The 23112-nt window shown below is 39.4% G+C and overlaps 1 protein-coding gene and 1 long non-coding RNA gene across 3 annotated transcripts in view; one reads left to right on the top strand and one right to left on the bottom strand.

Annotated features, from left to right (window-relative positions):
• opcml (opioid binding protein/cell adhesion molecule-like) overlaps positions 1-23112 on the bottom strand; it is a 445347-nt gene that overhangs the window by 399770 nt on the left and 22465 nt on the right. The gene's annotated exons all lie outside the window — the stretch shown is intronic.
• Positions 5630-8727, top strand: LOC145431519 (uncharacterized). 2 transcript variants are annotated; one of them, XR_013911856.1, is made up of 5 exons: positions 5630-5684; positions 5806-6415; positions 6774-6926; positions 7293-7383; positions 7983-8727. It is a non-coding gene; the product is annotated as an uncharacterized LOC145431519 (long non-coding RNA). The 2 variants fall into 2 exon arrangements; XR_013911855.1 differs by having other exon boundaries at positions 5649-6415.

Here is a 23112-nt window from a genome sequence, read left to right as displayed (position 1 = left end):
CAGACTACAACGAAATTGGAGTGCCACTCCCTTGGTGCAAGTTTCAATAATAAATATAAATGTAAAATATAAAAAGTACAAAAAAGAACAATCGTAAGTACTCAAACAATAGTATGTACAATATATACAGGATAGCAGCATTAATATAATGACAGTATGAATAGCAGCATAATATAATGACAGTGACGGTATGGAATAGGTTCAATTGTTGTGCTTATTTACTACGGTGATAGCTCTGGGAAAGAAGCTATCCCTGAATCTGTTTGTCCTGGTTTGATATGCAACATGATATGCAACGGGGGAGGGTATGGGGTAAGGAATGATCCAGATAGAGAGCAACTATCTTGTCCTGCAGCCCTTCCCATATGTCCAGCCGGACATGTTGGGGCCAGTTGGTCAGGAAGTCCAGTAACCATTTACACATGAGGGAACTGATGCCTAGGTCTGTCAGCTTCCTGGTGAGTTGTGAGGGGAGGATTGTATTGAACACTGAACTGAAGTCTATAAACAGCATTCTGGTGTAGGTGTTGTTATTGTGAGAGGACAGAGTGCAGCGCAATGGAGACTGCATCAACTGTGCTCCTGTTCTGATAGTATGCCTGCATTTGTATAGCGCTTTTCTAGTCCCTAAGGACCCCAAAGCGCTTCACACTACATTCAGTCATTCACTCATTCACACACACATTCACACACTGGCGATGGCAAGCTACATTGGACAATGGAGGTGGATTTGGAGCAGGCCAGTACCACAGCGTGGGCCAATGACAGGTTGAATATGTCTATCAGCACTTCTGCAAGCTCCCCAGAACACGCTCTGAGAACACGCCGGGGATGCCATCGGGACATGCAGCCTTGTGGACATTAATCCTGCTCAGCACCGCTCCTAAATCGGTGGAGGAGAGAGTCAGTGGTTGGTGGTCCGGAGTCACATCTGCTTTGGTTGCAGTTGTTGGACTCCCTTGCTCAAAACAAGCATCAAAGCTGTTGAGCAAGGAGACATCCTGTAGTCTGTAATGGTCTGGAGTCTTTGCCACATGCGTCGGGGGTTGGAGTTGGAGAAGTATTCTTCTACCTTCTTTTTGTAATGGTATTTGGCTTTTTTGATACCCCTCTTTAGCTTAGCCCTGGCTGTATTGTAGGCCTGTGCATCTCCTGACCTGAAGGTGGTGTTGCAAACCTTCAGGAGGAGTTGAAGATTCTGGTTTATCCAAGGCTTCTGGTTGGGGTACATGGTGATCCGTTCCTGGGCGGTGACACTGTCTGTAGTTTTGGAGATGTAATCCAGTACAGATGAGGCGTACTGGTCCAAGTCTGTGTGGGTGAACGTATTCCAGTCTGTGTTTTTGAATCTGTCCTGGAGCACTGCATCTGTCCCCTCTGGCCACATTTTAATTGTCCTCACAGCAGGTTTCACACGCTGGATGAGTGGTGAGGTACCGAGGTGTATGGAACAGGGAGAGAAGGTCCGATTGTCGAATGTGGGGGAGGGGTGTTGCTTTCTAGGCTCCAGCCAGATTGGAATAAACATGGTCTAAAGTCTTGTTCCCTCTGGTGTGGCAGGAGACATGTTGGTGGAATCTGGGGACTGTCTTTAAGTTGGTGTGATTGAAGTCGTCAGCAACACTAAAAGGCGCCTCGAGGTGTTTAGTCAGGTGTTTGTTAATGGCTGCATAAAGTTCTTTCATGGCCAACCTAGCATCAGGGGGGATATACACTGCAGTGAGTATGAAAGAAGTGAGTTCTCTGGGGAGATAATAAGGTCTGCATTTGACCATTAAAAACTCCGCATTAGGTGAGCAGTGACTCTCAGTAGTAGTGGAGTTCATGCACCAAGCATTTTTAATATAAATGCACAAACCTCCACCTCTGGTCTTGCCGGAGTCATCTGCTAGCCTGTCGGCTCGGTGTGTGTGGTGTCCTGCTAACTCAATAGCAATATCCGGGCAGCTGTTGTTCAACCATGTTTCAGTGAAAAACATGACATTTAAGTCCATAATCCGTCTGTTGTTAGTGATGGAGAGCCGTATCTCATCCATTTTGTTTACCAGAGAACGGACACTGGCGAGGAAAATGCTGGGTAAAGGCAGCCGTTGTGCTGTTAGCTTTAGCTTAGCCCGTAGCCCTCCGCACCTACCTCGCCTTTGTTTACATTCTCGGCGCCGTCTGTGTGCACTTCCACCCAGCTGGGGAGAGTGGGCAGCCTCCGGTGTTCTGGAGATCTCTGGGATGAGTCGGAGATCAGTGATAAAACTGTTGGAGTTATGAGTCCAAATGTCCAGAAGCTCTTGTCTGCTGTAGGTCAGCAACGCACAGCAATTCTGGATGAATAATCCTGTCAAAAGTAAGTCAATGACTTAAAAATCCTGAACCTGCATTTAGGCAAACAGCGACACAAACATGGTGCTTACTGAGACTGCTACCCTTCATTATTTGGGATTTAGTTGCAGAGGGAAATCAATACTGGGAGTTACTGATTTTATTACTTAGCTATATGGAGTTTTTTTTTCTCCTTCATTTTATTTGGAGCTCTTTCCTGATAAACACTTGAAATCCAAATAACATTTCATGCTACATTATCCTGGAGCCATCAGAAATTGGGGCCTGTAGTTCACTTCCACTTTAAGGCGAAACATTGATTTTTCCAACAATTTAATCATGTGATTTGCAACTTTCGGAATATTTGTGTAACCCATGCGAAATACAGGGCTACAAAATCCCTTTTCATTATCTAAAGCTATAGCCTATTATTGGTACAAGGGGGCGCTTTGATGCAGTCTTGTGTTACTACAACCTTGCGTCTTGTGCGCAGGAAGTATTACCTGTCTCTTCCTGTGTGATCTTCCGTCTAATGGCGGTCAAGTGTGTGTTAGAGCGCAATGGAAAAATATCTCAGTATGCAGTGCTGCAAACCAGTTAATGAGACCAAATTGTATTACATATAAATGCTAATAAGCTACTCTTTTATTAGGCCCTGAACTCTGACCACAAAAAGATTAACATCTGTTGAGTTATTTGTGTTGAAAAATCCCGGTGAGTCACATGTTTTTGTTAGCTAAACGTTAAGTTTAGATAATATATTTTACTAGCCAATTTAGCTCAGAAACATTTGAAGAAAAAAAGCCAATCGGGAGCTATCAGAATCTGGTGTGTGGTTTTACTTATCTTGTTGTTCCTTACAGTGTGTTATAAGTGTTGAATGTTCTAAGCTACAGATGCTTTACTGCTGATGCTAGGTGTGATGCTAGATGCTATTTGTGGTTGCCTGAAGAACTGATTCAAGCCAACCTTGGATTTCAGATAAGCCCTACGCATTTGTGCAATATCTCTAAAATGAGAAGCATCCCTTCTACTACACTCAATATTTATGATCAGGTTGCTCTAAAAGCTCCATGAAAACTCTCCAGTTTATCCAAGATGATGCAGCAAGAATCCCAAGCTGATATTGACTTGTTGTCATTGGCTCCCTGTTAAATCCAGAATCAAGTTTAAAATCCTTTTCCTTGCATACAAGGTCTTGAATAATCATCATCATCATTTATTTATTTATATAGCACTTTAAAAACACACCTGGTAGACCAAAGTGCTGTACAATACTAATATGCACATAGTAATAAAACCAGACATAGCAATAAAATAAAATAAAAAAATATCAGTTACCCACAGAGTTAAAAGCCAGAAAATAAAAATAGTTTTTTAATAAAGACTTAAAAACTGGCACTGATGTAGCCTGTCTAATATGGAGAGGAAGGTTATTCCAAAGCATTGGCACTGCAACAGAGAACGCTCGGTCTCCTCTAAGTTTCAGCCGTGACTGGACCGAAAGCAGCAACTGCTCAGTTGACCGAAGGGAACGAGTGGGGACGTCTTCAACGGCTTCAACAAGTCAGACAAATAAACAGGTGCCAGACCATTTAGAGATTTAAAAACCAATAAAAGGACTTTAAAACAGATCCTGAATTCAATTGGAAGCCAGTGTAAAGAGGCCAAAATCGGAGTGATGTGATCAAATTTTCTTTTGCCAGTTAAAAATTGTGCCTCAGCATTTTGCACTAATTGCAAGCGTGACAAAGTGCCCTGCCCAACCCCTATTAAAAGAGAATTACAATAATCTAAATGTGAGGTAATAAAGGCATGAATAACACTTTCCAAGTCACGCTTGGAAAGAAAGGGCTTAACCTTTGATAAACGTCTGAGGTGATAAAATGCTGATTTTACCACCCCGTTTACATGGTCATTAAAGGTAAGTGCAGAATCTATTTTAACTCTGAGATTTGTGATCGAACTCTTTAGTTGGGAAGTCAAAGCTGCAAGATCAATATCTGGAGTATGAGAAGAACAATTTGGGCCAAATAAAATTGCTTCTGTCTTCCCATCATTAAAATTTAAAAAGTTTTTTGCCATCCATGCTTTGACATCAGTAAGGCAGTCAAGCAGAGGTCGAGTTGGGAGACTATCAGAATGACTAAAAGGTAAGTAGAGCTGGCAGTCATCTGCGTATAGATGGAACGGCACTTTATGTTTCCGGAAAATCGCGCCAAGAGGCAAAAGGTACAGTGAAAACAATAACGACCCAAGAATAAATCCCTGTGGCACACCCCGAAGCAGAGGGGCCACAGAGGATGAAGCCGACCCCAACTTAACACAAAAGGTCCTATTTAAGAGATAGAGATCAGATTATCATGGTCCTTGGTTATGCGACCCAGTGTTTCTGAGTTTCATGATATTTTGCTATTCATCTGTATTCTAGTTTCTTTGCAGTTTATCTAGTTATATTCTGTCATACTTAGTTTGCAGTTATATTTCATAGTGTATCGGGTTCCCTTTGTGTCTCATCCCTGTGTTAATTCTCCTCCCTTAGAGGTTAGTGAGTCTTATCTGTCATGTCTCCTGTCTGAATAGTTCATGTTGTCTAGCTCATGTCACATCTGCGTCTTATTTAGGGTTCCTGTTTTACTTTGAAGGGGTCTTGCGTTCAATGTTCATTGCCTTAACCTGCAGTCAGTTGAGATTGAAGAAGTCACTTGGATGAGTGTCACAAAATGCTACGTCCAGATGAACAGAATCAACTTTTGGAGATTTACTTACCTGGATGATTGAGCATGCATCAAGACGTCCATTGCCTTAGTTTCACTTCCACTGTGGTGTCATTTGGTTCATTCTAGTCAGCTGTTTCCTCATGTGTCTCCACTTCCCCAGATCACCTCATGTGTGTATTTAAGTCCTCTGTCTTCCTGTGTACAGGGTCATGTCGTCTGTGTTCAATCCCTCATGACAGGTTAAGTGTTTTTCAGGATTTTGTGCAGGTCATGTTCATGTTTGCTAATTCATGAGTTTCTTCATGCACCTGCACAAAGTCTTGTTCATAGTCGTCATAGTCATGGTTATTTTCCCATAGTCGTTTCTCATAGACATTTCTAGTATTTCCCAGTTTAGGTTTTGGTATAGTCCTCGCCTCTGCTCTGATTGTGTCATTTGTTTGTACTCTGGTTATCAGCCCAAATAAAGGCTCATCTTCAGTTTGAGATTCAATACTGTCTCCTCACCTGTGTCTGCTCTTGGGTCTACCTCACTCACCCCACTCGGTCTGCTCTGCAGACTGTGACGCAGGTCCCATCTTAAAAGACCTCTTTGTGTCATATCACCAATACACTGAAAAAAAGGGACTGGCCATCTCTTGGATTTATGTAAGCATCTTGCATGCATTTAACACAATTGCCTCATGTTTTAAAGTTAAATGTAACTATATAGTGTAAAAACTACATGATATGCAGAAAGGGTGTATTAAATTGTTCATATCATGTTCAGGTGAAGTAAGTCAATAAGATAGCAACGTTAAATCTCGTGAAACCACGCGTGATTTCATCTCGCGGGCTTTGGATCGTGGTTTAAAAAAGGCATCCATCTCAGTCAAGTCGAGCAGCCAACTCTACGTTTTTGGTATGTCTTGATTTTTTGAATTCATTTTTACCATATTTCAGCCAAATGTAGTTAAACGTCTAGAGTGTCGCCATGTAACATGCTAAAAAAGAGCCGTTAGCTTATTTGCTGTTTTATCTGTTGTCAAAGAATTGGCGCTTTTTCATTTGAATTTGTCTTTGGCACAAGAGCCGTAATATCACATTAAACCTAATTACGAGGCACTCATAACATAATTTGGTTTTCTGTGTGAATAGATTTGTCAACTGACTCTTCAGTTACATTGTGTATTTACTGCACCGTGGTGTTAGTGAGATTTTGGACATTGAACAGCTTTAGCTAATATCATCAGCGGCATTATGCTAGCTTACATCCCTACCCCTCCTGCCCTCACCTGCTGTCCTTTTGTTTTTGTTTTTTTTGCTGCACATTGAGAGATGACCTCTATTCTGCATTTCACCAGGAGTCAGCTGATGGATTGTGGGTTCAAGGTGTTATGGTAAGAAAGTATATTCTATTTTCGTTTCTGTAACTTAATTATAATAGGTTTTTTATAATTATTAGGTGCATGCATACTCACCCTATTAATACAACTGAGAGATCCAAAATCTGCCATAGGTTTAACATATACCTGTATGTATTGCCAGAAAGGTGATTACTGGACTCACATTAATGCACACTTGAACTGAAATGAGGTTGTAACTTGTGGGTTGTTGGGTTGCAAATCAGAAACAAACATCTTTGGATTTTTTTTAATCCCATAAGATCTGGAAACACAGTTTTTATTCAACAAAACATTACTGATTAACCAAGCACAGTGCCTGCTGTTATTTCAAAATAATTTTATGTCATTTCAGATAAAATGCAGCATTCCAGTGCATCCCAACCATGCCTTTACAGTCAAGGTTTCTGACGGAGCTGAGTTTTTCTCTGACAGTCTGCTGAAAGTGTTTGCAAAGTGATCAGGGGAACAGGGCACAAAGCTAAAGGATGTAGCTGCCATAATGACAGTAAGAACTTTAAAATTCTTTAACTACAAAGTGTATATGTATTGCATTAGGTCAGTAAAAGATTTTTATGCTACATCCATTGAAACAGTCAACTATTACCTGTGAGTAATGATTCCACTAAAAGGATGCCATAATTTTCGTCATGCATTTACTGGCCCACTGAGAAAAAATTATCTTTTTTTAAAAATAAATGTTCTGGAAACTATATATCCATAAAGTTGATGTCAAACAGGAACTTTTGATATTGCTTTGTAGATGCTGGTGTTGCATGTTGACTGGTTTAAAAAGTCAAGAGTTTTTGTCTGGGATCATTTTCTTCTGTGCTACTGAAAAGTTCACAAATCTCTGTTTTCTTTGTTATAATAGTCAAGGATGACATTAATGCTCGGAGTCCCTCATCAAAGTGCTCCGCATCTGTGTGAAAGACAATTGCAACATCTTGGTGCAGGAGTTCATGGTGAGTGTTTTATGAGTAGATTGTGGCTTTGCAACATTTAAAAATGCATTTAGTTATCCACTTGATCCTCATTGGACTGGTTAGGACCAGTAGTCCTCTTTAATAATTTGAAGTTCACATGAGGCCTGGTAGTGAACTCGGCCGCCGGCCCTTGAGGCCCCATCCCCACCCCTGTATTAGGGGTCACATCAGTGTGAAAAAACTTTAAATTTGTCATTCTAATGAACAAAGGAAAATCCCACCAGTATTTACATTAGCTTTTGTTTGAAAAAAAAAAAAAAAGACCAACTGACCAACAGCTAACCAAATTGTGGGGCTGAAAGTCTAAATTCTAACATCTTCTGAGTGACATAACCTGGATTTCTGATGGGCCGGTGTCTTTCTAACAAAAACTAATGTAAAGCATTTGAAATTATGTTTTTCACCCTCTCTTAGAAACTCTGTTAGACCATGAATGGCAGCATGGCAGGCCACTCTTTGGCTATAGCTATTTACTATGTTGCTTGCATTGGTTTAAATTACTCTAACATTAGAACTGGTAGATTCAAAAGAGATGAGTTTAAAAAGGAATCTTAAAGAAATGTTTTGTGTTTAACCAGGACTTGACTGAGGCCACTGCACAGATTGAGAAAACCACAATGAACATCTGTCTCCAGAGATGCGCCAGGCAATGACTTTTCTGATGTTGTTCTTCAAGATCTGGATAACGTGACCTTTGCAGTAGCCATGCTGTTTGGACCTTTTTTATTCCTTCAACATGAGTTACCCATCACAACTCTGCTACACTTTTGAGGTGATTCAATGGGTGGTAATGGAGTTGGATGCAACTCAGCTCTCAAGAAAAGCTCACAACTAAGACAAAACTGCTCCTGCAACGAAGCTCACTGTTATGCATGTGAGGTGACCAGCTCTAGGTGAGAGGACATTTAAATCTCACACTTGTTCTGCTGCATTTTTGAAGCTCAATTCCAGGAACGGATCGCAGGGTTCATTTTTATATACTCTGCAACTGCCATGAGGACGAGCTGTTTTTTGTTGTTGTTTGTTTTTCCTTTTGCTCTGTACAAGTTCTCTGTTTGGCAGCATTTTTAAATTTCTCTTTGTATTTTTTCTTTCTTTTACTAGTGAAGAGATGTAGCGTGAACAGTTATACAGTCTAAATATCCCATATGGGTCGTGTGAAATGGTATTTTCAGTTTCATTCAGTTGAAGTAAAGAACGTTGAATATTTCTAAGTGTGCTGTTTTGAACCAAGATGTCACAGTATGATCAGTGCTGTAATTTTTGACAGTCACTGTATCAATGTTATTTTTGCATCTCTTGAATAAAGGTTTTGACCTGCAAGTGCTAATTTCTTTAGTTATTGGGGTAAAATGGGTAGTGTTAATAGGAAGGTGTTTGCCAATTCAGTAACCTAATTTAATGTTAATGGAAACTAACATTACCTCAAATTGTTTAGTTATAATTGTTGTTTAACTGAATCTTGACGTTAGAGGCCTTAAATAGAATGTTTTGTATTGTTCTTTCCCAACATTTTTCAAAAGAAACAGTCTAATTTCTTTGCTGTGATTGATTCCAGAGAACACGGAAGAACTGACATTATTTAACTGTTGATTTATATAGATTCAGTAGAGGAGTAATGTCAGTTTAATTCTTTACCTACTGCAGTGAAATTAGACATGTTGTTTTGAAAGGTTACTGGTGGATGCCAGCAACCATCTTGGAAGAGAACAATACAATCTGTTATAAGGCCTCCATTTGAAAATTGTGTATTTGATACTAGAATATAATAGCAAAATGTAATTTGAAGATAACATGTAGTATTTAAGTGACCAAGTAGTATTGGGTAAAAGTTATTGAATCGTGTTGGGATAACGTGAGAAAATTGTGAAGGATTAAAATATTCCAAGAGCTCAAATTACTTCATCAAAACATGTTTAAGTCACATTTTATCAACACAAATTGCACAAGTTTATTGAACATGAATAAATTGTGTTAATTTAATTCAGTTGTTTAAGTTGCTGCCAAAGCAAAACATCTGTGTGCAACAAATGTCCACCATTGAATTAAGTAAATCCAACAACATATTTTTTTCAGTGTAGAGCACTTTGTTTTCAGAATGCTGGCTTACATGTGGTTCCTCAAAGCATTGTGCAGTGTTGGGGTGTAATGTGTTCCAAAGCAACGTGTTAAAGTAATGTAATTCTCTAATTTTAGTACTTCACTAACTTGTGTTACACTTATGTTGATACTTGTGTTACAAAGCTTCTAAAGGTACATGCCTGCCATAGAGAAAGAAATAGAAATGTGTTTTTTTTCTTCTTTTTTTTTTCCATCCTGTGCACCGCAATTAGCAATTACAGTTTGGGTGCAGGGAGGAGGACAGTGGTGGAGGCATGTACAACTTTTTAGGAAAGGATATATAAACATTAATGTAATTTTTCTTGCACAAAGGTACAGTGTCCTTTACCAGAAACAGCTGCATTATATTGCTAACACAACTTGGGCTCACAAGCACCTGTGCATACATATGCTAACACAAAGCTAGCAAAGAGTTCAGGGTGATGTTAACACTTAAGTGTTAACATCACCCTGAACTCTGGGCTGGAGTAGTCTCCCAGCCCAGCAGCCAGAGCCTGGATTTCAATAGGTAACAAAATCAGTGATGAGCAGTCACACTTGTTTCCAGTCTCCATTTGCCTATTGGGGCATTGCATACTTTTTCAAAGGGGATTTTTCCCATATTATTTGCATCATCTGTTGCTTACATAGTCATTGACTCAGTGGGGAGGCACTGTAGTCTTTAAGACAGATGAAAAAGACTTTTTCTCACCCTGAAACTTCTATTCATATGAGTTCTAATTTATTTGACTATACCTTTATTAATTATATTTTAAGGGGTTTTTTTTTTGTTCTTTTAATTTAGTTTTTTTTTAATTTTTTCCCCACAAAACGTATTGATGAAATTGGGATTTAAGCACAATCTCAACAGTTTTTATCAACCTCAGAAATATTTTTTCTTTCAAAACAGATACAATTCTTCCGTTACCTGGAATATTATTCTGAATGTTTCATGTCAACCAGCTTTGAAGAAAGATGATGGACATCCATCCTCTCTAATGTGCCCCTTCAAAAGCAGGTTTTTGACATATAGCACTTCCAGATTTGATTTCAGTTCTCAGCAGAGAGCTTGGCCCAGTGCCACAGGTGTTTTAGACCTCAGCCAAATGGAGACTGCTCTCCCATGGCCATCTTAGATGATTAATGAACTGACTTCCTGACAAGTGTGACAGCCCAAGTTGACAGTTGATGTTTCCCTTGTGATCTATCAGTCATTCAGAGGAGCTCACCACACAAGACAAGGGCATTAGCCATCTACCCCCCAGGAGAATAATACTACATATGTGGACTAAATATAGACTGAGTAATCTTACTTCATTTTTTGCTTAAAGTTATGAATCAACAGAAATAACTGTTGTGGTTTTCCAGACTGTTTTGTTTTTAAAAAAAATAATGACTATATTTCTGACTAGAAGAGAAGTTGTATGAGCTGAGGCAAATACACACATATGGTCGGATCATTGAACAAATCCACGTTTAAAGATTAATAGATATTTGGTAAACCTTTTAGTTGTTTAGCTCTCAATTCATACCTTAATATATTACTAACAAAGCTAATAACCGATAACAAGATAAACCACGAACTATATATATTTAATAATGTCCTGATCTTAAAAAAAAGTAAGTGTTATGTATTCTGTTGTAATTTATTGTGTAACTTATTATATTAATTAAATGTTAATAATTATTCCTATATCACTTCTATGGTCAACTGTGGTCTGTAATAACAAATTTTTGAATAACAGATATAAAAGACTTGTCAAAAGTGAAGCTCTCTCCATTTGGTACAATCTTTGTATTATTGAGAGTAGAGTTTCTCACAGCCATGTAATAATAAAAGTATGCAGTGTCCTCCAAGAGAAGCATGTGGCCTCTAATTTTATTAGCAGATAGGGGCATGCCGTTGGCATACACAACATTCCTACCTACCTTCCTACCATTCCTATCTGTTATTTGGATGGATATGTAGTTCACATGTATTTCTAATTGTAGAATTTAAATATACTACAAGCTAAAAGCAACACAGCTTCTGCAGCCAAAGGACTAGTTTGTGAATGTCTGTAACAGGAATATTGCTATACTAATTTTGGATAAGGTATACAACATTTAGGATAATTCTGCTACTTTGAGCGTAATATTATTTATTATATCATGTATACATTGGTTCAACCTTTTGCGATTGTTGTGTTATGTGACACAGAAGCCTGTCTGGCATAGAACTGGATGAGGAGTAAGATAGACCCTAAACAAGTTACTAGTTTATCACAGAGCTTACAAAGAGCAACAAACACTTATGTTGATACTTGTGTTACAAAGCTTCTAAAGGTACATGCCTGCCATAGAGAAAGAAATAGAAATGTGTTTTTTTCTTCTTTTTTTTTTCCATCCTGTGCACCGCAATTAGCAATTACAGTTTGGGTGCAGGGAGGAGGACAGTGGTGGAGGCATGTACAACTTTTTAGGAAAGGATATATAAACATTAATGTAATTTTTCTTACTTATTAACCAACACTGCTATTTTTAAAAGTCATGTTTATGCTTTTCTGTATAGTTTCTAGGATGCTTACAACTCAAATTGCACTGCTGGTAATAGTTTATTTTGATGCACATGCTGTTTTTTTGCAAATTTGCATCACAATATTTATTTTAGTTTTTCCTGCAGTATATAAAAATTGGTGTATCTCAAAAATAAAACTATGAAGACACTCAAAATAAATTTCCTGTTGTTGGGAACTATTTTGTGCAACTTTTTGTATTTACAGTTTTGAGGGATAAACCTCTTAAATTTCTCTAACTAGACATATATGTAAAAAAAAATAAATAATTAAAATTTTTTTTGTAGTTTATTGCACTTTTTTGCAATTTGTGTTGTTATTATGCATTTAATGCATACATATTAATAAAGTTTGGGCTATAGCGGTTGTATTGATGTAAAGCAACTTGAAATGCTCCCAAAAATGGCACTACAGTATATAAAAATATAAAGATAAGCTCTGGCGGACTTGGTTATATGGTAGGTCTTAAAGGGTTAAATGGCATTAAAAACACAGAAGCAAAAGAAATGCATATAAAAGTATAAAAGAACAATATATGTAAAGGATAAAACAGTAAATTTTTAAAAAAATGATTAAAAGTAGTTAAGAATAGACCAAAGATAGAAATAAGCATTAAACTAACTAACAAACAATCATTAGTTAAAAAGGCGTGGCTAAATAGGTGGGTTTTTAACCGCGATTTGAAGAATTGAATGGAATAAGACTCGCGGATAGCGATGGGGAGGTTATTCCATAGATCGGGTGCAGCCAAGGCAAATGCTCGGTCACCTCTAGTCTTCAGCCGGAATCTCGTCTGTGACAAAAGTGACTGGGAAGATGATCTTAGTAATCTAGCGGGGGTGTATAATCTAAGTAGCTCAATGAGGTAGCTTGGAGCTATATTGTTAATAAATTGGAAGATGAGCAGCAGGATTTTGAATTGAATGCGAAACTTAACGGGAAGCCAATGCAGGTCGGCAAGGACAGGGGTGATAGAGACATGCCGCCCACTACCAGTAAGGAGATGAGCAGCCGCATTCAAGACCAAAGTGAAGGGAGTTGCAATAATTGAACCTAGATGTCACAAAGGCGTGGATAAGCTTTTCGAGGTCTCTATGCGGGACATAATGTCTGGCTTTGCTATTAAGACACAATTGATAGAAGCAAGATTTGACAACAGCAGACACTTGTTTGTCGAATTTAAAAAAAACACCCAGGTCACTAACAGTGTCGGAGAGGAAACTATCAATGGAACCAAAGGCATCTTGGAGTTGGCCACGGGGGATACTACTGTCAAACATGATGATTTCAGTTTTCCTGTCATTTAGGATAAGTGAGTTACCTGCAAGACAATTTTTCACCTCGCATTGATCCTGCTATGTCTTTGCACTCACAAAAACGTGCAAAGACATAGCAGGATCATCAGTTAACTCGAAATCGATCTGTATGTTGTCAGCAAAACAATGATGTGCAATGTTGTACTTCTCAAAGATTGCGCCTAAGGGGAGCATGTACAGTGAGAAGAGCAGGGGGCCAAGGACAGATCCTTGAGGCATGCTACAGGAGATGGGTGCAGCAGAGGAGAAATGGGGCCGAAATTGATCGAGAAAGATCTATTAGAAAGATATGATTTAAACCAATCTAGGGTGGCACCTGTAATGCCAACTGTGTGTTCAAGCCTCGCTAATAGGATGTTATGATCTACCATATCAAAGGCCGAGGATAGCTCTAGTAGGACCAGGACTGAAGAGCGTACAGAGTCAGCAATCAGAAGGCTGTCATTGAGGACTCGCTGTTTCAGTACTATAACAGGGTTTGTAAGCGGACCAAAATTTATCATTATTGGCATTCGCATCCAAATACGGCTGGAGTTGTGAAAGAATGATCCTCTCAAGTATTTTGGACAGTAATGGTAGCTATACGAGATGGAAGGATATCGTAGGCAGGAGAGGAATTCTTTGATTGGTCAATAAGTCGCTTGAGAGTATGGAGTGACACCGGCCAAACTTTTGGAATGATGATGAACAAGCAGAGGTGGGAATAAAACTTGACACTAAAGGGAGCGAGGACTTAAGATATAGAACTTTATGAATAAAGTGAGTTAGAAATTGTTCGCAGAGAGTAGGAGAGCACGACAGTGGCATATCAGGACAGGGGTTAACCAATGAATTGAAAATATTAAACAATATTAAACAAAAGGATCTAGGGCGCTTCATTTTAACAGGGGCAACAGTATTGAGGATGGAGGAGCATGTGGAAAAAATGGTGCTAGCAAATTCATCAACCATGGGAAATAGGGAGCAGTCGGGAATGGAGGCGGCAAGTTTCGGAAAAGACATATTCAATTCAATTCAATTTTATTTATATAGCGCCAAATCACAACATAAGTCGCCTCAAGGCGCTTCATAGATACAGAGAAAAAACCAACAATCATATGACCCCCTATGAGCAAGCACTTTGGCAACAGTGGGAAGGAAAAACTCCCTTTTAACAGGAAGAAACCTCCGGCAGAACCAGGCTCAGGGAGGGGCGGCCATCTGCTGCGACCGGTTGGGGTGAGAGAAGGAAGACAGGATAAAGACATGCTGTGGAAGAGAGACAGAGGTTAATAACAGATATGATTCAATGCAGAGGTCTGTTAATACATAGTGAGTGAGAAAGGTGACTGGAAAGGAAAAAACTCAATGCATCATGGGAATCCCCCGGCAGCCTATGTCTATTGCAGCATAACTAAGGGAGGATTCAGGGTCACCTGGTCCAGCCCTAACTATATGCTTTAGCAAAAAGGAAAGTTTTAAGCGTAATCTTAAAAGTAGAGATAAGGCTTTTAAGAGTAGACATAGAAAACTTCTGCACAGTTCCAGAATTAATTATACACGTAGGGTGTAAGAGAGCCTCAGGGTGAGGTTCATAATTACATAAGTTAACATCAAAGATAACAGGAAAGTGATCAGAAATCCTAACATTGCTTATATCCTTAATGCAAATGTCCAAGCCATATGAAAAAAACAAATTGAGAGTATGGCCCTTAGCGTGGGTTGGTTGGTTAACCCACTGGGCGAGATTAAAAGAATCTCTTAATGCAAGGAAGTCTTTGGCTAACGAATCGTCATTACAGCAGATATATGAATGTTAAAATCACCAACAATAAGCACACAGTCATATTTAAAAATAACTAAACCAAGAAGGTCAGCAAATTCATGAATAAAAGTCTTATTATATTTAGGTGGCCGGTAAACCACAACAAACAGTAGTTCGCGAGGCAGTCATCTCCTGAAGTTGAACCTCATAGCTGAGGTAGAAAGGAGAGGGTAGCTGTCGGACTTTGTATATACATTTAGAGACTGAGGCTAAACCGCCGCCTGTACCAGTAAGCCTTGGGGAGCTAAAAAAGGCACAGTCCGGTGGGAGAAGCTCAGAAAAGGGAAGAGACTCACCAGAGCGAATCCAGGTCTCCATCAAAAAAGAGCGTCAACACTCGTGGCAGAGAAAAATTAGTTTAACACAAAGATCTTGTTTACCAGCAACCTGTAGGGATGGGTACCGGTTCTGACATAAACGGTAGTAACCAGGCTGAAAAGCAGCGCATATTTCGGTGCTTTATTTCGGTGCTTTTTTTTCCCTGAGATGTCATACACTTTGGATTCTAGCCAATCATTTTACCTTTCCAAGGATAGTAGGCGGGCCCAGGTACATACATTCTTTTAGAGCAGAGCTACAGATTAAAAATGCCCAAGACGAAGCGGTCAAAAGTCTGGCTGTACTTCACAGCAAAAGATGCAATCTCAGCAGCCTGCAACAAGTGCTTTAAGGTGATACTGTGCAAAGGAGGTAACACCTCGAATCTCATGAAACACCTGGCGACACATAGCGTTTTTTTAAAAGCCGAGAAATGCACCGGATTTGATAGCTTGCTGCAAGACCTCACACCGAGCACATCTACTGTGGGTGTGGTGCCTGTTAGCGGACCCGGAGTTAGCAACATCCCCCAAGAACCCGAAGAGGAGAGTCCTGGCCCCTAGTCCTGCCAGTGTAGCAGAAATGATGATGGATGATGATGGTAGCAGCAGCCGTTCTTCTCTGGGTGAGTGGCTTAATGTTGTTCGTGTGTAATTTACGTTGAGTAGGCTAACCACGTTATTACATTAATGCATGTAAGGTGAACTAGCAAACACCGTCGTAGTTACATGCTGTCTTCTTGTTTGATGGCAGATACTCCTTTCACCCTGGCCAAAAAGGCTAAAATGACCAAAGAAAAAGTGGAAAGCAGCATGAGAGGTTTTTGGATAAAGTTTCTGTTTTTTCCATTGTTTAAGCACTAGCCTGTAGCCTGTGCTTCAAGGTAAGCCTTCATACGCACACTAAACACCCCAAAATATCATTGTTTAGCAAACCTCGACTTTTTGGCAAAATAGTGGATCAGAATAGGGAGTGTGCATGCAGAACCAAGCAGATTGATGGCTGTGCAGCATAGCTGAATTGAGCACAGAGTCCAGAATTAATCTGAGTAAATAAAAAGTGAAATCGGATAATTTTCAGACCTGCAGAGCAGAGCGGAGGAGGTGAAGGGCTGCAGTCTGGCGCATCGTACGGCAGGTCTGGTGATTGGAGGCAGATGTGGACAATATGATAAACTTTAACTGTTCTAGTTCCACAATAATTAACCTCCTAGCACCTGGCGTCCACAAATGTGGACATCACATTTTGGGTTGTCTAGACCAAAATACTACATTTTGCTCTACAAGGGCCTGATATCCACTTACGAGGACATTATACTGCCACTGTTCTATTGAAATTTTAAACAAATATGCTCATATGTGGATCTCATTTTTCTCAGAAACAAAAATTAGGTAAAAAAAATCTGGTAATTCTTTATTTTTACATTCATCAGGTGCCAATCAGCCCAAATATCAAAGATAAATTAAAAATGCATGCCATTGAAGAGTTCGGGTTTAGGAGATTAATGTATTTAAAATGTGTTTCCTCTATTTTTGTAGAAACCTGTGAGGTGAATTTTAAAATATAAACAATGAGTTGTTCAGTGTGTTTCACAGTGAGCTCTCTGTTTTTTTTACCTTCTTTATTTTAGCTCAACTAATACCACACATTTTCATAAAGGTCTTCTATAATAATTACATTATTTGACGTATTAGCTACTGTGTTATTTGTTGCAACCTGTGTTTAGTAAATCATTCTAATGTGTATTAGGAGAAACAGAAATCACTTTTGTTTTTAGCAAATCAGTTAAAATAAGTTAAATTGGCTTTATTGAACAGGTACTCTACATGTGTGTCCTGTACTCTAACAACTGCAATACCACCACTGTAAAAGAGATTTAGATACACAGTCGAGTATAACAACATCTTTGGTCAGATGAAATGAAATGAGAACTTATGTTTGAAAAAAGAAGGGAGAGATATATTCAAACTCAAAGGACACACTTTCAGTGTACATCATGTTGTCCTTAAAATACTCATGGCTTGAAGTTGTCTCTTCTGCAGAAGAAGTTTTTCTTGGTTCGCCACCTCGCAGTCCATTCTAGGGTTCTAGTGATTATCTTCTATGAGACTACAGTTCCTGACTTGGCTAAGTCATTAACTAGTGTCTTGGCAGTTGTTCTGGGGTCTTTAGTCATATCGCTTAATAGTTTTCTTTCCAGAGTCTTTGAAATCATTTGCTTCTTGCTTCTGCCAAGCTTGTTTTTCAAATGATGCTTGATTTTACAAGCATTGAGCATTATTAAGGTAAAGCATATCATTGCATAGCAGTGGTTTGTGTTATGCATCAAGAAAAAGTCTGTTTTCCAGTCTGTTAATAATATTGACCCTGGTAATTGTTTTTGTTATTGTGTGCAATTAGAAATAATTCTGAAGAATTCAAGAAAAACTGCAGAATTCTAAGCATACTGGAAAACTAGTATGTTTAGAAAAGCTATGTTTAAATTCCCTTGCTCAGAAAAATAACACACTTGGGAAAATTTGGACAAAACTTTAAATTTCATAGGGGAGCTAATAATTGCATCCTTATCTGTATATAATTCATAAATATTTTCAAAAAGTTTTAATGCCACTTTGTAAGTGCTTTGCTGGTGCATGTCAAACTTATTATTATTATCAATTGGACTGTACTATATCTAAAATAAGCCTGAGCTAGTACATGTACCAAAACAAGGAGCATGTTTTTCAAAGCCTTACAATCAGCTGGGTCACCCTCTCTGACTTTGCCCACTGGAAAAATGTTCCTCTTTAGCAACTATGACCTCATCATTGCTTGGAGGATGTCAGAAAAGCTCCAACAGCAGTGACACTGTGTCAAGGGGACAGTGCCTGGCAAGGGCAAGATATACCAAATGAGATATGACAGCTGAAAGAGAAAATAGGGCCAGCTGATGGGACTAAAATGAGAACAGAGGGTCCTGTGAATCATGCGTACTTTCACTGTAGCTGCACTGAGGTTACACATGAAAAATATGGCCGAGTTTCTGTAAATAATTTCAGATTAAACTGGTTAAATCATCCTGTAGAGAGTTTTACCAGTCATGTGAGATAATGACTGTATGTATCTAGTGTGTAGCTATTAGTGCCCTTTGATGACATTGTTGTTGTGAACTTTATAAGAAACCAGCAGGTTTCACATTCGGCTCAGGGGTCTCCTGTTAGCAAAAGATCAGAGCTGTCTTGGTGATGTAGGGGGAGGTGGTGGAGTTGGCTCCCGGAAATTGTTGTTTCATCAATGAATAATGGCAGACAGTGAAAAATGGCCATGCAGTGCTCCTGATATGATCAAACACAAGATGACTGTCCTGCTCACAGAGCACAAATACAGCTATACACCATACATCAAACACACACACATGGACACACATAAACACGTGCTACTTTTACCAAACTGAAGACTCACTCGACTTAACAAACCCTTTAAAATTTCAAGTGGGGTGTTTTTTTCCTGTTGATTGCACCATCACTGCCTTCCATGGATTTCTGCTTTTAGCAGACAGTTGCTTTCCTGCTTTATTTGCTGCCCCAAGCTTTCCACTGACTGTAGTTATCACAAAGCTTTTTTTCCCCCAACAGGTAGATTTGAGAGCTCCAGCTAGCTTTTAGGCACTCAGGAGCCAAGTGAGTGCTTGAAAACTTCTCTTGTCTTGGTTCTCAGAAACTGAAATATTTTTTTATTGGTGTTCATGTAAAATAAGTGGATGAGGGTTGGAGGTCTGTGGGGGAAGATTAGCGGTGTGGAGTCAGCAGGGTGTCTCAAAGAAATTGTTTAATTCTTTATGCAGCAGGGCATCAATATTGATAGCCACCGGAGCATTGCATCTGTACTCTGTATTGTGTTATAATCCCTGCCACACCTACTTTTGGTTGCTCTAAATGTGGTGGTGTTAGTGCACCAGTTGTTACGTTCATAGATTCAAAGATCGCCTGCCCTTCTCTTACTGTATTCGCCGTTGCAAGGAGCGGCCAGTTAGCTGAACTGTCATATCTGAAACAAGCAGATATAGGCAAGTTTCCATGATGACAGTCACAAATGCACTTGTTTTTGACCATCAGCACGTCATTTTTGCATTTGATTTGTGAATGATGGATCACGTTTGTAAGGAAGATTCTTGGTAACAGGGATTTGAAAATGGTAAATGGACTGGTTCTTATATAGCACTTTTCTACTCCTATCTGAGCACTCAAAGCGCTTTATACAACTAATTCATTCACCCAATCACACCCATTCACACAAGCACTTTGCTAGGTTTTTAGTGCTACCTAACTAACATTCATACACATTCACACTCCGATGGATGCATCGGAGAGCAACCTGGGGTTAGTATCTTGCCCAAGGATATTTGGCATGCAGACTGCAACAGACTGGGATCGAAGCAACAACCTTCTGGTTAGTAGGTGACCCACTCTACTACCTGAGCTACAGTCACATTCACTAGCCTAGCAAGCACCCGCAGCTGAATATGGCAAAAAACAAAGGAGTTGTTGGTGTTGGATTTTGGCAGGAACAAATCCCTGCCCTCCCATATCTGCATTGGTGGGACTAATTTGAAAATAGTCACATCCTACAGCTAGTTGGGAGTCCAGTTGGATGACAAGTTGAAGTGGTTTACCAACAAAGACGCTGTCTATAAAAAGGGTCTGGGCCTGCTTCAATTCCTTTAGAGGCTCAGGTCCTTCAGCAAACACAGCAGCCTGCTTCATAAGTTTTATCAGTCTTTAGCGAGCATCATCTTCTTTGCTGTGCCATTCTCAAGTGCCAGCATCAAAGCAAAGAATGCAACCAGACTGGATAAACTTATCAGGAAGGCCAAGTCTGTTGTTGGCATGAAACTTGCCACCCTGGAGGAGGTGGTCAGTGACAGAATGCTGGCAAGACTGCTGGTATTCATGGACAATGACTCCCATCCCCTCCATAATACACTGGGCAATCTGAAGAGCAGTTTCCACAAAAGATTCCTTCAATCTTGCTGTCTAAGGAAACAACACAGGAGGCCGTTCCTTCCTACTGTCATCAGACTCTTTAATCCACTTGGGTCAGACCTACACATACTGAACCGGACTAAACACGCTTTACTGCACTCCTGTTTCCTTACCTCACGTCCCCCCCAATGTATATTTGCACATTTCCCTCTGGGATTACTAAAGTTTCTCTGATTCTGAGGTAAGCCAGACCTGGACCCACACGCTCTCATCTCCAGTGCCGCAGTCTCCCAGACATGACAGCACTCCAGGCAGAGCACAGTGGTCTTGCAAAATCCAACAGTAGGTTGTGAGACGGCTGGAATATTTTGTTAAACAGACAGCTTACAGCCACTGCATCCTCATGCACCACTATCTTGCTCACCCTTTTTTCAGATTTTATGGCATGAAAAAAAAGTTTTCTAAATATTACTGAAATACAATGATTTCGATTGCAATAACTGAAAAGATAGAGTAAAGCAAACAACCAGACCAACTTTGTAAGTGGAAATTTACAGTATTCTCTCATGTAAAAAAATCATTTTGGTGTTGTTGAGACTGTTCTCTCCATTTTCCTCTCTATCTCCATAATAACATTACTGGATTTCTTAATTAACTTTGGGTATATATTCTTTTCTTAAAAAGATAACAATTAATAACTACCCTGTAAGCAAATTTATGTATAGTGGTAAAATTCTTATTTCATCATAATTTTTAATACTTCAGTTAGGTGACTGGGTAATATCCCTGTCCATCCTTCCTGCTCTCCCTTAAAACATACCTTTAGAGCTGTTTCATGATTTGTGTTAAAAAAGGGTTCTCAGTAATGAAGCTCTGGCGCATAGTGTTTGTACTGCTCACTGCTGATGTAACTGACTTTTTCACCTCGTCACCTCTCTAGCTTTTGTGCATCCGAACAGAAGCATTGCTGTGGGTAATTTTTTTATACAGCTTTGTAGATGGTGTTCCTGATTCAATATGAATACTGTTTATGAAAGATAGATGTTAGATATTTTTATATCTCTCTGACATTGGTGCTTGTAGAGGTTTGAGTATCAATGTTAAAACCACCACAATTTATTTCAAATGACTAAGGCTATTTGAAGGCTACAAAGTCAAGGTGGTGCCTCCAGTTTTACATATAGTACTTTAATATTTTGTATGACACCAACAGTGTGTAACTGAACTCCAGCTGACACCTGTTCTTTTGACTTCTTTTTCTTGTTTCTATTGTCAGTTTTCCTTTATGTGGTAACTTCCTGAAGCAAATCTTTATCCTTTATCCTTTTCACATTTCTGTTCAGCTCTGAAAAGTTTGATGTTCTTGACCTTTTGGAGTCTCTCATAAAGCTGTGCACATGAAAAAAAAAAAACATGCTCTGCTTTGACTGTGTAGCAGTATCCCTGCAGTATTTGTACATCATATTATGCTACTTCTTTTATAGAAAATGCAAATGAACAGGGCAGACTTTGAGTTAAATAAGAAATATACATATTTCCTGACCTTTAAAATGTCTCTGAAAGAGAAGTCGTAAAGACATTTAGTTTTAATTTACTTCTACGTTATACAGCCTACTCAAAGACCATTTATAAGTGCACAATCACAGTGATGTAATTCAAATATAGCTGTGGATAATGTATCTAGTTATATAGATTATCCATATAGATAAAGATATATAGAGACTAGTGATGTGTCGGTCGCGAACGAAATGGCTCTTAGAGCCGGATCTTTAACGTGAACGACACGAGCCGGCTCCTTATCGCGAGCCGTGGTGCTTTTTTTTAAAAAATCTTTCTCTCACCCTCTCTCTTGCACTTTTTTCCCCGCTTCACTCCGCACGCGAGCCTTGTGCTTTGCGCTGGGCAGAGGGGGGAGGGGCGGTAGTTAAACTGAGTAGCACAGGAACAGAGCGGGAGGGAGAGAGATAGAAAGAGAGCCAGGGCAACAACCTCACATTAGAAAGGTATAGTAATCATCCACAACTATTTTCAGTTGCGGATGATAAACGATTCAGAAAGTTTATTCATGCAGGCCTATATGACAGAGAATATGCATGTTCTTTTTGTTTTCATATTTTAATTTATTTTTAATTGTGTTGTGGTTTGCAGCATTTTGTGTTGTTTCATTTTAAATTTGTTTAAAAGGAAAAAGCTGAAAATTTAAATAGTTAAAAGTTGAACTGTGAATAGTTGGTTTTTGTATTATACGATTTATTTATTATTATATTATATTACCGTAACTGTCGGGCTATAAGCCGCTACTTTTTGCACAAGCTTTGAACCCTGCGGCTTTTAGTCAGGTGCGGCTTTTCTATGGATTGTCCATGATTTTTGTGATATCGTAAGACGATTTGTTTTGTTTGTTCCGCTGTTGTACGGCACTACGTTGCCTAGCGGAAGGATCGGGGTTCAAGAGTGGTATGTTAGTCACATGTCCGTCCGCCAGGCAACGTAGTGCCGTACGAAGTAGCGCGAAAAACAAACTTCAAAGTAGCGCTACGCGTTCAGCGAGAGGCGTGGATGATGAGTGGCGATAAACTTGCGAAAAGCAAGTTATGCTCAACTCCACCGGTGGATTCTGACAGCGTGGAAAAGTGTGAAAACATCCACGATCA

This window comes from Astatotilapia calliptera, chromosome 10 (genome assembly GCF_964374335.1).
Source record: "Astatotilapia calliptera chromosome 10, fAstCal68.1, whole genome shotgun sequence".
In the NCBI taxonomy this organism is placed as follows: Eukaryota; Metazoa; Chordata; class Actinopteri; order Cichliformes; family Cichlidae; genus Astatotilapia; species Astatotilapia calliptera.
Note: the sequence above shows the minus strand (reverse complement) of the source record. Positions and strands in the feature narration are given on the sequence as shown.